Consider the following 17387-nt stretch of genomic DNA (forward strand, 5'->3'; position numbering starts at 1 on the left):
TGAACGAAAGTTTACAACGCAGGTGCAAAGTCAAGAGAAATTTGAGTACTCAAGGTGACAGACAGTGAGTGACACATTCAATACCGTCTTGCACACTCTTGCCTACATTTAGCTGATCTCGGGTTTAATTATTAGTCTAACAGTTGCAAACAAGAGTTTCTATTGGTCAAATTCAGGCATGTTTATCCCTGTTTCATTCAGTTTGCTTCCGTTTAAGAAACTTTTTTCAACAGAATCGTAGGAATCAATACACCCCTGATCACATGCAAACACAGTTCCCTTTCATAGCAGCCACATACAAACAGCATGATCCCTTTGATCGTTGGATAATTCCTTCTCGCATCTACGCACTCTCATCCTCTCACCTTTTCCCTTCACTTGTGGGCCAGTACAGAACGCATCAGCTATATGTGACCAGGCAAAAAAGTACTTTACGAGCCAAACCTTCATATGATAACCCCTAACTGTTACACACAGCCTACATTGTTGTCACCATATTAGCTAGGGTCAAGTTAACATAGCTACTAGAACTAATGTGTTAGTAAACCCGCTAGAGTCATATACTACAGTGTACAGTTAGCAAGCAGTTTAGCAGTTACACAGGTGGGCCCTGGTGACAATTAATAAAACCAAAAGCTTACCTTGACTTGGAAGAGTTCCAGTATTGGATAGCCATAGCCAGCTAGGTAACATAGCATACCTCTCTGTTTGAGCTGGGTGTTTGAGTAGGCTAAACTAGCTAGCTGCATTGGCTAGCTAAGTAAGTGAGGAAGATGGAACTCCCCTTCCTCCTTTGAGGAGCCTCCACTGATGGGAGTCATATTCCAATCATAGCCCCACCAGATTTCCACCATGATTTCTTTAGCCGAAAGGGCTGGCACTCTACGATCCTGCAAGCTGTGGTGGATGGGAAGGGGCTGTTCTGGGACCTGTTCACCAGGATCCCAGGCAGTGTCCATGATGCCCGGGTCCTCAGGCAGTCATACATGTGGGAGAGGCTGAGTGAAGGTCTGCAGGAAGGAGATAGGCTGCTACATCATTGTGGATCCAGCCTACCTACTGCAGCCATGGCTGATGAAACCGTTCAGATACACAGGCCATCTGACTCTGAAACAGCAGAACTGTAATAGTTCGATATCTGGGGCCAGGGCTGTTGTGGAGAACACCTTCGGGCAAGTGGCGCTGCCTCCTCAAGAGAAACAACATTAGTCTCATGCTCACAAAGAAAATGCTGTGCCCTCCACAAACTTTGTGAGGAGAATCGGGACCACTACAGGGAGGAATGGAAGCCTGCCCCATCGGAGTTGCAGCCTTCCAGACAGGCTGCTTCATAAAAGGGTTCTTTGGCTGTCCCCATTGGAGAACCCTTTGAATAATAATTTTTGGTTCCAGGTAGGGATATAGCTAGAATCAAAAAGGGTTCTACTATGGGGTCATCCGAATAACCCTTTTGGAACCCTTTTTTCTAAGAGTGCAGTCTGAACATCTGCCCACATGTTTGGCCAGATGTTCCACAGAGGGCCTATCTTTAACATGTGTCTGGGCAATCAAACAGAGCAAAGGGTCAAATCGCTGAGCTCTTCTCTTCAATTATTTACACTCACACAAAATACATCACACCTGTATTGATGTACAGTGCCTTCAGAAAGTATTCATATCCCTTGACTTATTCCACATTTGTGACCCGATTCAGGAAACTAGGCGTATGTCGCAAGTCACGACGTTTGAACCAAAAAAAAATGTTTGATCAAAATGCGTTTTTGGGCAGAAATGCCATCTTGAACATGTAAACGTTCATGTGCCTTAATAACAAACTTTTATGCCATCTGTAAATACGAATAAAATTGTTGGTTAAGCCACAGAAAAAGTTGGCAACCTTCCCACTAGCCATGATTGGCTGAGATAATGAGTGGGCTGGACATGGTGATAGAGGAGTTCGAATTGGTCTGCCATAGAAGCTTGTCAGTCTGTGTTAGTAATCCTTTCAAACGCGACTTTTAAAAAAATGAATTGTGCAGTGGAGCTGCATAAGTGTGGCACTCCACTTTCTGGAGGATTAAGTTTTGAAATCAGTGGAATTAGAGTATGATAGCTAAAGAGATGGAGGAAACTCCTGTCTCCAGATTACATCTTCAAACTATGGGAAACCGTGGCATCTGCATTCCTGACAGAGAGACGCATCCATGCATGATGATGTATACAGCCAGGTAAGATAGTCTAGCATTAGCTAGCTACATTTTCAGATATTACACGTTTTCAAATTTTGACAGAAAGTGGTTTCATTTCAAGCTAAAGTGTACCATTAGCTAGCTAGCTAACATTAGCTGGCTGGCTCCCTAGCTGATGTTCTTATTTGTTTCCCAGAGCCATTTGCAGTTCTAGTTAGAGCCTAATGTTAGCTATCTAACATTGAACATGTTTGGTTAGCTCCCAGCACTGTGGCATTGTTGGCACTGTTCATTGTTGTTTAACTAGCAAACGTTAGCTGGCTGGCTCATTAGCTAACATTATGTGACGTATGTGAACGTACACTTTGTTTACCTAGCTAGGTACATTTCTTACCTAGCTAGCAAGATATATGTCTTAAGCTAAAGAGTACTGTTAGCTAGCTAGCTAATGTTAGCTGGCTGGCTTCCTAGCTGACATTATTAGTTGTTTCCAGAGCCATGTGCTGTTCTAGTTAGAGCCTAATGTTAGCTAGCTAACATTGGACATGGTTGGTTAGCTCCCAGCACTGTGGCACTGTTGGCACTGTTTATTGTTTAACTAGCTAAAGTTGGCTGGCTGATTGTTAGCTAATGTTACGTGACCTGTGTACAACAACCGTTGAATATGGCTGGTGTTAGGAAACGTCTGCAAAAAGGCGTAATGAAATTGTTGCCAGCAGAGCTGGTTAGGCTGTTTTCATGTTATCCAGAGGTAAACAAATCATCGGCCAGAGCGTCAAGTGTGCGCTTCGAGAGCGAAACGAGATGGGTGGGTTTTAAAGCTTAGGGTGAGGGTGGGAACGATGCTGAATGGGTGTAGACAAAGAAGAGCTCTTCACTAGTTAGCAAAACATTCAAAGGTGATTTTCTCAAAAGTGAGTTTACAAGTTGATCAACTTTCAAAGCAGAATTACTTTCCCATTGTTCCTCAACTGCAGTGTATGACATACCATTTTGTAGCTCTGAGTCTCTACTTTTATATTATGTAAAAAAACACAATTTCAAACTTTGCTACATAAGACCGAATCCAGGTGATGGTCACATTTTGTTGTGTTAGCCTGAATTCAAAATGTATTAAATATATATGTCTCACTAATCTACACACAATACACCAGAATGACAAAGTGAAAACATGTTTTTAGACATTTTTGCAAATTTATTGAAGATAAAATACAGAAATATCTAATTTACATAAGTATTCAAACCCTTGAGCCAAAACTTTCTAGAAGCACCTTTGGCAGCGATTACAGCTGTGAGTCTTTCTGGGTAGGTCTCTAAGAACTTTCCACACCTAGATTGTGCAACATTTGCCCATTATTCTTAAAATAATTATTCAAGCTCTGTCAAATTTGTTGTTGATTATAGCAAGACAACCATTTTCAGGTCTTGACATACATTTTCAAGTAGATTTAATTCAAAACTGTAACTCAGCCACAAAGGAACAATCACTTCTTGGTAAGTGTAGATTTGGCCTTGTTTTAGGTTATTGTCCTGCTGAAAGATAAATTAATCTGATGGAAAGCAGACTGAACCAGGATTTTCTCTAGGATTTTGGCTTAATTTATTTTTTATCCTGAAAAACTCCCCTGTCCTTAAGCATACCCATAACATGATGCAGCCACCACTATGTTTAAAAATATGTGACCCATTTCAGGATACTAAGCATATGTCGCGGGTCACTACTTCACACGAGAGCCATTTGTGTTTTTTGGCAGAAATGCCTTCTGGAACATGTGAACTTTCATGTACCTTAACCTGTTGGGGGTAGGGGCAGTATTTACACGGCCGGATAAAAAACGTACCCGATTTAAACTGGTTACTACTCTTACCCAGAAACGACAATATGCATATAATTATTGGCTTTCGATAGAAAACACCCTAAAGTTTCTAAAACAGTTTGAATGGTGTCTGTGAGTATAACAGAACTCATATGGCAGGCAAAAACCTGAGAAGATTCCATACAGGAAGTGACCTGTCTGACAAGTTCTTGTTCATCTTGGCTCTTTTTATTGAAGACTGAGGATCTTTGCTGTAACGTGACACTTCCTACGGCTCCCATAGGCTCTCAGAACCCGGGAAAAAGCTGAATGATATCGAGGCAGCCCCAGGCTGAAACACATTAGCGCGTTTTGATAGTGGCCGATCAGAGGACAATGGGCTTAGGTGCGTACACGAGTCGACCCCATGCTTTATTTCCTTTCGTCATTTTACCTAAACGCAGATTCCCGGTCGGAATATTATCGCTTTTTACGAGAAAAATGGCATAAAAATTGATTTTAAACAGCGGTTGACATGCTTCGAAGTACGGTAATGGAATATTTAGAAATGTTTTGTCACGAAATGCGTCGTGCTCGTCACCCTTCTTTACCCTTTCGGATAGTGTCTTGAACGCACAAACAAAACGCCGCTGTTTGGATATAACTATGGATTATTTGGGACCAAACCAACATTTGTTATTGAAGTAGAAGTCCTGGGAGTGCATTCTGATGAAGAACACCAAAGGTAATAACATTTTTCTTATAGTAAATCTGACTTTGGTGAGTACTAAACTTGCTGGGTGTCTAAATAGCTAGCCCTGTGATGCCGGACTATCTACTTAGAATATTGCAAAATGTGCTTTCACCGAAAAGCTATTTTAAAATCGGACATATCGAGTGCATAGAGGAGTTCTGTATCTATAATTCTTAAAATAATTGTTATGCTTTTTGTGAATGTTTATCGTGAGTAATTTAGTACATTTTTAGTAAATTCACCGGAAGTTTGCGGGGGGTATGCTAGTTCTGAACGTCACATGCTAATGTAAAAAGCTGGTTTTTGATATAAATATGAACTTGATTGAACAAAACATGCATGTATTGTATAACATAATGTCCTAGGTGTGTCATCTGATGAAGATCATCAAAGGTTAGTGCTGCATTTAGCTGTCTTCTGGGTTTTTGTGACATTATATGCTAGCTTGAAAAATGGGTGTCTGATTATTTCTGGCTTGGTACTCTGCTGACATAATCTAATGTTTTGCTTTCGTTGTAAAGCCTTTTTGAAATCGGACAGTGTGGTTAGATTAACGAGAGTCTTGTCTTTAAAATGGTGTAAAATAGTCATATGTTTGAGAAATTGAAGTACTAGCATTTCTAAGGTATTTGAATAACGTGCCACAGGATTCCACTGGCTGTTACGTAGGTGGGACGATTTCGTCCCGCCGACCCTAGAGAGGTTAATAAACAAATTAGGCACATTTGGGCAGTCTTGATACAAAATTTTGAACAGAAATGGGTCATTGGATCAGTCTAAAACGTTATACATACACTGATGCCATCTAGTGGCCAAAATCTAAATTGCACCTGGGCTGGAATAATACATTATGGCCTTTCTCTTGCATTTCAAAGATGATGGTACAAAAAATACAAAAGAACAGTTGGTTTTTGTTTGTATTATCTTTTACCAGATCTATTATGTTATATTCTACTACATCCGTTTTACATTTCCATAAATGTCAAAGTGTTTCCTTTCAAATGGTACCAAGAATATGCATATCCTTGCTTCAGGGCCTGAGCTACAGGCAGTTAGATTTGGGTATGTCATTTTGGGCAAAAATTGAAAAAAAAAGGGGCAGATCCTTAAGAGGTTTTAATAACTTTTCATGTTCAAAATTGTGCACTCTCCTCAAACAATAGCATGGTATTCTTTCACTGTAATAGCTACTGTAAATTGGACAGTGCAGTTAGATTAAGAAGAATTTAAGCTTTCTGCCAATATCAGATATGTCTATGTCCTGGGAAATGTTCTTGTTACTTACAACCTCATGCTAATCGCATTAGCCTACATTCCACTATGCTCAACCGTCCCGTGGAAGGGACACCGATCCCGAATAAGTTAATTACAAATGTGTATGCCATCTGTAAATACGAATGAAATTGTTAAATTACGAGCCTAGTTGGTTTAGCCACAAAAAAAAGACAGCAACTTTCCCATGAGCCATGATTGGTTAAGATCATGAGTGAGCTGGACATAGCGAGAGATGAGTTCGGATTGGTCTGCCATATAGCACACTTCTGGCTATTTGAGCTGGTTAGTATGTGTAGATAATCCTATCCAACACTTTTAAATATATATATGTATTGCTTAATAGAACTGCATAAGTGTTGCTCACCACTTTCTGGAGGACTGAGTTTTGAAATCAGTGGAATTAGAGTATGATAGCTAAGGAGATAGAGAAAACACCTGTCTCTTAATTACATCTTCAAACTCAGGGCAACCATGGCATCCGTGACAGGGAGAAGCATCCGACCATGGTGTATACGGATAAGATAGTCTAGCTAGCTACATTTTCAGATATTACACGTTTCTAATTTTGACAAAGTCGTTTTTTTTAAATCTACTGTTAGCTAGCTAACGTTAGCTGGCTGGCTCGCTAGCTAATGTTACATGTATGATCTTATTATTCATATCTCAGAGCCATTTGCTTGGCTAGTAATAGCCTAATTTTAGATAGCTAACATTGAACCTGGTTGGTTAGCTACCTGCAGATTCATGCAGGGTAGTAATGTCACGAGTTTGTATTATCGTTCATTGTTTAGCTAGCTAGCTACATGTCTTAACAAAAGACTCAACTATGCAAGTAACGTTAGCTAACTCCATTCCATACACATGTGGGCAACCGTGGCATTAACCTCTTGACGGTCGCCTAGGATAGGGGGCGCTACAGCGATTTTTGAAAAAAATTCGTGCCCATTTTAAACGGCCTCCTACTCAAACTCAGAAGCTAGGATATGCATATAATTAATACTTGTGGATAGAAAACACCCTAAAGTTTCTAAAACTGTTTGAATGGTGTCTGTGAGTATAACAGAACTCATATGGCAGTCAAAACCCCGAGACCGATCGTAACAGGGTGTGGAATTCTGAATTGCGGACTCAACTTCATCACTTTGCCTATAAATCACACTGTGAGCAATGGTTCATTGAGCATTTCCTATTGCTTCCACTAGACGTCCCCAGTCTTTACAAAGTGGTTTGAGTCTCCTACTGTGAAAACTGACAGAATGAGAGGCTGTGGAAAGTGGTCACATGAGGAGGGCCATCCCCATTCTGACGCCGGCGCCCCTGGCTACCCTCCCCTTTCGAAACGTTTAGAAAGACAATGCAATCGTCCCCCTTGAATCTTATTGGAGCTGTGGTTGAAAAAGGCCCTAAAGATTTATGTTATACAACGTTTGACATGTTTGAACGAACCTAAATTTTAAAAAAAATGCATTTTATTGAAAGAGGAGTCCCGCGGCCGACTGAACTTTTGGAGCAGCCTTCAGAACGCGCTAACAAGAACAAGCTATTGGGACGTAAAGGATTAACTTTTTCGAACGAAAATACATTTGTTGTCGACCTGGGATTCCTGGAAGTGCTTTCTGATGAAGATAATCAAAGGTAAGGGATTATTGACAATAGTATACAAGAGTAGATTTGATATGCGATTGTTCCAAGATGGCGCTGACCTGTAACGGTAGCCTATTTTTCTATCGCATCCCCTTTTATCGCAAAGTGTGATTATTAAATCTGGCATTACAGGTGCTTTCAAGAGATATTCATCTATAAATCTTAGAATGACAATATTACATTTTAAAAATGTTTTCGAATAGTAATTTAGTAAATTGTAGCGCTGTTCACCGGATGCATTTGAGGGAAAATAGTTAGTCAACGTCACGCGCCGATGTAAAATGCTGTTTTTATATATAAATATGAACTTTATCGAACAAAAGAATGCATGTATTGTGTAACATGATGTCCTAGGAGTGTCATCTGATGAAGATTGTCAAAGGTTAGTGCTGCATTTAGCTGTTTTTTGGTTATTTGTGATGCATGTGGTTGGTCGGAAAATGGCTATGTGGCTACTTTTACGATATACTCCTCTAACATAATCTAATGTTTTGCTTTTGCTGTAAAGCCTTTTTGAAATCGGACAACGTGGTTCGATTCAGGAGAGGTGTATCTATAAAACGATATAACATAGTCCTATATTTGAAAACAATTTTTATTAAATTTCGTTATGCTAATGGCGATAGGATTTTTCGCTGGATGTCCGCTGGAGAGTCTTGAGAGCCCACCCAGAGGTTAACCTCTTACATCTAGACGTTCCGCTAGCGGAACACCTGCTCCAATATCCAATGATAGGCGTGGCGCGAATTACAAATTCCTCAAAAATACAAAAACTTCAATTTTTCAAACATATGACTATTTTCCAGCATTTTAAAGACAAGACTCTCCTTTATCTAACCACACTGTCCAATTTCAAAAAGTCTTTACAGCGAAAGCAAAACATTAGATTATGTCAGCAAAGTACCCAGCCAGAAATGATCAGACACCCATTTTTCAAGCTAGCATATAATGTCACAAAAAACAAAACCACAGCTAAATGCAGCACTAACCTTTGATGATCTTCATCAGATGACACACCTAGGACATTATGTTATACAATACATGCATGTTTTGTTCAATCAAGTTCATATTTATATCAAAAACCAGCTTTTTACATTAGCATGTGACGTTCAGAACTAGCATACCCCCCGCAAACCTCCGGTGAATTTACTAAATTACTCATGATAAACGTTCACAAAAAACAACAATTATTTTAAGAATTATAGATACAGAACTCCTTTGTGCAATCGAGGTGTCCGATTTTAAAATAGCTTTTCGGTGAAAGCACATTTTACAATATTCTGAGTAGATAGCCCAGCCATCACGGCTAGCTATTTAGACACCCACCAAGTTTAGCCCTGACCAAACTCCGATTTACTATTAGAAAAGTTTGATTACCTTTGGTGTTCTTCGTCAGAATGCACTCCCAGGACTGCTACTTCAATAACAAATGTTGGTTTGGTTCAAAATAATCCATTGTTATATCCAAATAACGGCGTTTTGTTCGTGTGTTCAAGACACTATCCGAAGTGTAAATAAGGGTCACGAGCATGGCGCATTTCGTGACAAAAAAATTCAAAATATTCCATTACCGTACTTCGAAGCATGTCAACCGCTGTTTAAAATCAATTTTTATGCAATTTTTCTCATAAAAAAGCGATAATATTCCCGACCGGGAATCTGCGTTTAGGTAAAAAGACGAAAGAAAATAAAGCATGGGGTCGACTCGGGCACGAGCCTGAGTCTCACAGTACTGTAACCAGCCACTATCCAAACGCGCTACTTTTTTTCAGCCAGAGCCTGCAAAGCCACGATTCAGCTTTTTGCCGCCTTCTGAGAGCCCATGGGAGCCGTAGGAAGTGTCACGTAACAGCAGAGATCCCCTGTAATGGATAGAGATAATCAAGAAGGCCAAGAAATTGTCAGACAGGGCACTTCCTGCATGGAATCTTCTCAGGTTTTGGCCTGCCAAATGAGTTCTGTTATACTCACAGACACCATTCAAACAGTTTTAGAAACTTTGGAGTGTTTTCTATCCAAAGCTAATAATTATATGCATATTCTAGTTTCTGGGCAGGAGTAATAATCAGATTAAATCGGGTACGTTTTTTATCCGGCCGTGAAAATACTGCCCCCTAGCCATAACAGGTTAAAACAAGGCTGCAATGAAAACTATTAGGACTGTAGCTACTGTGTTGGCATCAAAATCTGGGGTGTGAACTAAGTTTCTATTGAGTGTTGACTGAAATGGTAATAGACCAATATTATTGGAGACAAGTTGAAAAAACTGACCCCTTTGACGCTGTAGCTTAAGGCATTATTCAACTCGTTCTGTGCCTTATAGCCTCTTTCCACCAGGTGTAGCGCTTCTCTCACAGATTAAAAACAAGAAATGTTCAATGGTGAGTGTAAAGTGAATTACTTGTGAGTTCATCAATAGTTAATTAAATCAATGTTCATTTTTTGCATAGTCCCTGCAAGCCATCATGATTCTCAAAAACTGTGACAGCAGCAGTTTAATTGTGAAGATAAATTTAGCAACGCCCTAAAAACACTATTCAAATTCAACACAAACCTTCAAATAGTTATGTAATGAGACATTATGTAAACTCTTTATAGTGTTTTATTTACATTTTAGAGGCGATAAGTTGGACTAATCGGGTGAAAAAAGAAATTTCCCCACACGACATATCTCCCCCAGTAGATTTTGCTTCCTCACCCGCCATTTTTTAAAGACACGGCGGAGCTCCATTGCCTTCTTCAATCATGCAGAGATGGGCAGCATGAAGGTCTCATCATTGATTTTGCTGGAAAGGGGAGAAATAGTGCTTTACGATGGTATTCATATTACAGTTGACCTGGAAGTATTATGTTTTTGGGGCGCTAAAATCAGGTCAAATGTACGGAACAGCGCGATGTACAAAAGCCAGTTAGCTAACGTTAACCATTTCGGGTGCGTTCGTAAATTCAGTCTGGCCATCTACTTCGATTTCAGAGCACTCTCAACTGAGTGTGCCAGAGCGCAGACTAACTGATGAATTTACGAACACTTAACACACGTTGAATATGGCCTGTGTCAGTAAACGTTGGAAAAAAATGTAATTAAATTGATGCCAGCTGCACAGTTACAGTCACTAACACCCTGGATTACATGAAAACAGCCTAATCAGCTCTATTAGGGCGAGTAAAATAGTCAGAGTGGGGTGCTCTCTCATTTGTGTCTGGATGTAGTTAGCAAGCTAGACAATGTTATCCAGTTAGCTTGGGTGCTTGACTGCCATTGTGAGGTCAGAACGCTTGGATCAACCCTACTCGTTGGCCAGAGCGTCCAGTGTGCGCTCTGAACGCTCCGAGAGCAAAACGCTCTGAATTTACAAACGGACAATCTGACAGCACAGTTGCAGTCACCAATGCTGTGGATAACATAAAAACTGCCTACCAGCTCTGCTAGGGCGAGTAATGTTCAGTGAGCTGTTCTCTCATTTGTGTCTGGAAGTAGCTAGCAAGTTAGCCAGTTAGCATTGGTGCTTTACTGCTGTTGTTGGTACAAAACGCTCAGATCAACCCTTAAAGAGATGGGTTGGGTTAAAGCTTAAGAGGGTGTGAACGATTCAGATTCTGGGTGTAGACAAAGAAAAGCTCTCCAGTTGGTACCAAAACATTCAAAGGCCATTTTCTCAAAAGTGGGGTTACAAATTAATCAACTTTCAAAGCAGAATTAATTTCCCATTGTTCCTCAAATGTTGTATATGATATACCATTTTGTAGCTCTGTTTCTCTGCTTTATCCAATGTAAAAAACACAATTTCAAATTTTGCTACATAAGATTGAATCAAGGCGGTCGGTCACATATGGAGAGTGGTACTCAGTAATTTTTTGTGTTGGATTTGCCCCAAACATAACACTTTGTGTTCAGGACAAAATGTTAATTGCTTTGCCACATTTTTGGCAAAACCCTTTTTGGCAATCACAGAGGTCAGACATTTCTTGTAGTTGGCCACCAGGTTTGCACACATCTCAGGAGGGATTTTGTCCAATTCCTCTTTGCAGATCTTCTCCAAGTCATTAAGGTTTCGAGGCTGACGTTTGGCAACTTGAACCTTCAGCTCCCTCCACAGATTTTCTATGGGATTAAGGTCTGGAGACTGGCTAGGCCACTCCAGGACCTTAATGTGCTTCTTCTTGAGACACTCCTTTGTTGCCTTGGCCGTGTGTTTTGGGTCATTGTCATGCTGGAATACCCATCTTCAATGTCCTGGCTGAGGGAAGGAGGTTCTCACCCAAGATTTGACGGTACATAGGCAAACTAACTTGAATTCAATGTGAAATCAACCAAAAATCTCCCCAACATTGTTTCCATATCATTTAAACAAAAAAAATTAAATGTGATGACATTGGAATCAACATGGAAAACTGAGTGAATTTGAAAAAAGGCATCAACGTAAGGGAATTTAGTTTTTTTTCACCGAACTTTTAACCCAAATCCAATGTCATGGGTCAACAAAAATATGAAATTCCCTTACATTGATGACTTTTTTTCAAATCAAATCAGTTTTCCAAGTGGATTTAACGTCATCACATAGAATTTTTGGATCGAAATGAAGTGGAAATACTGTACTCCCTTTCTGTATGTGTGCTGAGGTGGTGGCATTTCTGGTGGACAAGGTGTAAAAACAACAGGGGACAACAGTGACATTTAAAAATAATGAACCTAACTTGGTGACTTGAAGCATCTGGTGACATGCACTGGTGTCAGCAGGTATTTTCTCTCCCATGCTGGTTCACATTTTAGCGAAATCATGTCTGACACGCAATTCACTTGTCTTTTGCCGCTTTGCATATTTTCACAGAGTAAAATGCTAAACCTCAGGTTTGCCTGCTGGTGTTTTGAGTCATATGCAAGCTGTATTTGACACAAAGTTTAGGGGCAAGAGTAAAAATAACCACAGAGTCACTTCATAAAATCAATATTAAGAGCAAAACAGTGGTGAAAGTTAATTATTGCAAGGAGTTCAGTTGATTTAAGTCCTTGATTAGACTTACATAATACATTCTAGTGCACTGTGTAGTGTAGATGTCTTTCAACCTGTTCAACATACAGTACAACTTGAACAAGCTTCAATGGGGTCTAAAAGCTGGCAAAGACAGTAATTATAGTGTGTTGGGACCTGGCCCTGCCTTGACAGTTTCCACTCCTTCTCTGGTCTAGAGCATGTAACCCACAATATTAACAATAACAACAGAATGACTCACACATGGTAAATACTAAGTTAAAGCACTTACGACACACAAAAATAGCTATGCTACAGCCAGTTCACATCAGCTGAAACAAGACAGTTTAAAAAGCTGAGACTTTTTAAAGTTAAGACTTTATAAACATGGTTGTGCAGTGTGACTGGGTCTTGTTGGACACAGAGTATAGATCTGCATAAATGTTCTCCCTCTGTTAAGAGCTCTGGCTATAAATAATGGTGCCCCCTGGTGTGACTGATGTAGGACAGATTAAAGCCCGGGACCCCTTTTAACAACAGGGATCCCTTTTACAGGCAGGCAAACCATAAAAAAATCACCACCATAAGCCCTATAGACACTCCCCTTCTGACAAGCCCTCAACCTCTCTCACAAACTCTCACCTCTTTTATGCATTCCTCACATGGAAGCACAGACATCTGATTCAATATTAATGATTGTTTTTATAAATTGGATTGAGATTTTCCTCACTGATGTGCCATGAGTCTCTAGTTTTGATCCCTGCCCACCTCCTCTACTCTGTCTGCCCCTACATATGTCTCTGTCCTTCTCAAACTCTCACTTTCTATCTCTCTCCCTCTCTCTCATACACACTTCTTCCCCAGCCTTCAAGGCATATTCATATTGAATCAACTCTCCCCTATTCATTAGCAGACCATGCTTGCCTGTATTAGAGTAAGTTATTAACCAGCGTTGTGCCCCATCCTCTTCTCGAAAAGCCCAGGAGGGAGTACCACGCTCAAAGTTGCGTAGGTCACTCGTTTTGCCCATTCTAACATTCAATTGAACTGTAACTGAATGCCTCGATGACTGTCTGCCTGCTTTACAGACAGTTGAAGTCGGAAGTTTACATACACCTTAGCCAAATACATTTAAACTCAGTTTTTCACAATTCTTGACAGTTAATCCTAGTAAATATTCCCTGTTTTAGGTCAGTTAGGATCACCACTATTTTAAGAATGTGAAATGTCGGAATAATAGTAGAGAGAATGATTTATTTCAGTTTTTATTTCTTTCATCACATTCCCAGTGGGTCAGAAGTTTACATACACTGAATTAGTATTTGGTAGCATTGCCTTTAAATTGCTTAACTTGTGTCAAACATTTCGGGTAGCCTTCCACAAGCTTCCCACAATAAGTTGGGTAAATATTGGCCCATTCCTCCTGACAGAGCTGGAGTAACTGAGTCAGGTTTGTAGGCCTCCTTGCTCCCACACGCTTTTTCAGTTCTGCCCACAAATTGTCTATGGTATTGAGGTCAGGGCTTTGTGATGGCCACTCCAATACCTTGACTTTGTTGTCCTTAAGCCATTTTGCCACAACTTTGGAAGTATGTTGGGGTCATTGTCCATTTGGAAGACCCATTTGCGACCAAGCTTTAACTTCCTGACTGATGTCTTGAGATGTTACTTTTTCAATATATCCACATACTTTTCCATCCTCATGATGCCATCTATTTTGTGAAGTGCACCAGTCCCTCCTGCAGCAAAGCACCCACAGAGCATGATGCTGCCACCCCTGTGCTTCATGGTTGGGATGGTGTTCTTCAGCTTGCAACCCTCCCCCTTTTTCCTCAAAACATAATGATGGTCATTATGGCCAAACAGTTCTATATATGTTTAATCAGACCAGAGGACATTTTTCCAAAAAGTACGATCTTTTATCCCATGTGCAGTTGCAAACCATAGTCTGGCTTTTTTTTATGGCAGTTTTGGAGCAGTGGCTTCTTCCATGCTGAGCAGCCTTTCAGGTTATGTCGATATAGGACTCGTTTTACTGTGGATATAGATACTTTTGTACCTGTTTCCTCCAGCATCTTCACAAGGTCCTTTGCTGTTGTTCTGGGATTGATGTGTACTTTTCGCACCAAAGTAAGTTCATCTCTAGCAGACAGAACGCGTCTCCTTCCTGAGCGGTATGACGGTTGCGTGGTACCATTGTCTTTATACTTGCGCGCTATTGTTTGTACAGATGAACGTGGTACCTTCAGGTGTTTGAAAATTGCTCCCAGGGTTGAACCAGACTTGTGGAGGTCTCCAATTTGTTTTCTGAGGTCTTGGCTGATTTCTTTTAATTTTCCCATGATGTCAAGCAAAGAGGCACTGAGTTTCAAGGTCGACCTTGAAATGCATCCACAGGTACACCTCCAATTGACTCAAATGATGTCAATTTGCCTATCAGAAGCTTCTAAAGCAATGACATCATTTTCTGGCATTTTCCAATCTATGTAAAGGCACAGTCAACTTAGTGAATGTAAACTTCTGACCCACTGAAATTGTGATACAGTGAATTATGAGTGAAATAATCTGTCTGTAAACAATTGTTGGAAAAATTACTTGTGTCAAGCACAAAGTAGATATCCTAACTGACTTGCCAAAACTATAGTTTGTTCACAAGAAATTTGTGGAGTGGTTGAAAAACGAGTTTTAATGACTCCAACATAAGCGTATGTTAATCTCTGACTTCAACTGTAGCAAGCCACAGCCACGTTACTCACTGTCTGTAAGAGCGATCAATTTTCGTGAACGGGGTGGTGTACCTAATAAACTGGTCACTGAGTGTATAAAACCACTTGCATCTAGGTACAGTAGGCATAGGGGGCAATAAGCATAGGGTCAATTCCAGAGAGGATTTATCATGTTAGATGTTGATTTTGTCTAAATATATGGGTATGTAGTGCAGAGCTTATTTATTTATTGTGTAATCATACATATTTAATGTAAATGCTGATGTAAACATGAAGTGACCTCAAGTCTAAATAAAGAAAATGTTATATTGGATGTGTAGGGTTTTTCCTTTAAATAATTGTACGTAAACACAATAAGAAACAGCGTGGACCTTCTCATGACCTAACCCTACATTAAGTAAAAAATCTAAAAACAAATATGTATCTTTCTGAGCATAAAGAATACAACCTCTGATGTGTATTTATGCTCTACTTGTCACAGTGGATCCCTTAAGCTGCTTCATCTTCTCTCATGAATCAGAGTTGGAATCTAATATGGAAGAGACCTTAACAAGATTCTCTAGCCTGGCACTTTCATGAGGCGTTGTGGTTTATTCAAATGAGTTCATTTACAGCAATATAAAAATGTGAATTAAACCGATAACTCACACACCCCCGTGGAGGTAAAACACAGTACTGGGGTATTTATAGGTATTTGTTTAATCATCCCAGGCTTTTCACTTGACTACCCTGCTGCACAAGACTCAATGCTAACATGGGCAAAATGTTGGTACATATTAAAAATAAACTATACATTTTCTATCGCTCATTATCAGCCAACTGACACACATTAAATACACACACTGTAATGTACAGTGATTTGAAATCTTCAACATCAACTTGAACTGCAATTGGTGTTAACTTTGTATGTTTTCCTTTCAGCTAAAATAAATACTTCTAAAGCCAACTTTTTGGACTAGTGGTAGCCTCCAGCCACAGTGGCTATATAAGCCTACTTTTCAACATTCATCTGAAAATCTTTTTTGTCCCACATTAGCATCAATATTCTCATGGCTATTAGCCAATTAAATCCTCGTATTGCACTGAGATGATAGAAGTCCCCATGATCATGAGCCTGTAGATGCTTGGCGATCCCCAAGACCAGGTAAAAAAAGCCACGCAAAAACACACATGATATGAAGACATACTGTGCTATGACATGTCTATACTAAGCTTGAATTATGGCAGCCACACTAGCTATATTATGCCATTCAATTTCTGCTGGAGAGCACAATGAACTCATCTACCATTTATTTAATTGGCAATGACATACTCTGGGTAAAGTCAATTCTCCACAGTAAGTAGTTGACATGCAGACAATCAATGTGGGTTCAATGTGAACAGCTATGGCAGAAGACACCTGTCAGTCTGGCCTTGATGAATAGCTGTGCCTGCCAGTGTTCTAGGAACACTGATTCACACTGAATAATAGAGATCTTTCCTTTTATCTGTGCTTTCTTTCTTTGCTTCCTGGACTGTAATATTTATCTGGTTAGCAACAGCAAGCACATGACTCTAGAGACTACCAGGGGAAAATGTTATATTCTGATTTACATCTTAAAAATATTTCAGAAATAAATTGATGTTTCATCGGCTTGTGGATTTGAGTGCTTGTACATTTCTAAGTGCATGTTTCCAAGGTGTTTACTAATCTTCTGCATACTGGTGACTGCCTGTATGTGCTGAGTGTTTGCTGAGGGAAAGATGAATTCAAGGCTCTTCTTTTAGAATGTGTTGTTTTCCCTTCGCCTTAACCCTATCAGTCCTGAGACCCCAGCAAAAATAAAAAAAACTGCCTCAAAAGCAACTCCTGACATGGGCTGTTCTGAGGCCCAAGGCGAAGCCACGGGCCAGGATACAGCCCTTGGAGGGATTTGTCACAGGATCACTCCCAGGTTCGAGGGCATTATTGCTTTTATGAAATGGTTTTCAACATATTTATACAAATATTTATTAAATGTTTTCATTCAAAACATTATTTTAACAAGAAGATGTGTTTTTGCATTCTGAAGTTG

This window comes from Salmo salar, chromosome ssa01, assembly GCF_905237065.1.
Source record: "Salmo salar chromosome ssa01, Ssal_v3.1, whole genome shotgun sequence".
NCBI lineage: Eukaryota > Metazoa > Chordata > Actinopteri > Salmoniformes > Salmonidae > Salmo > Salmo salar.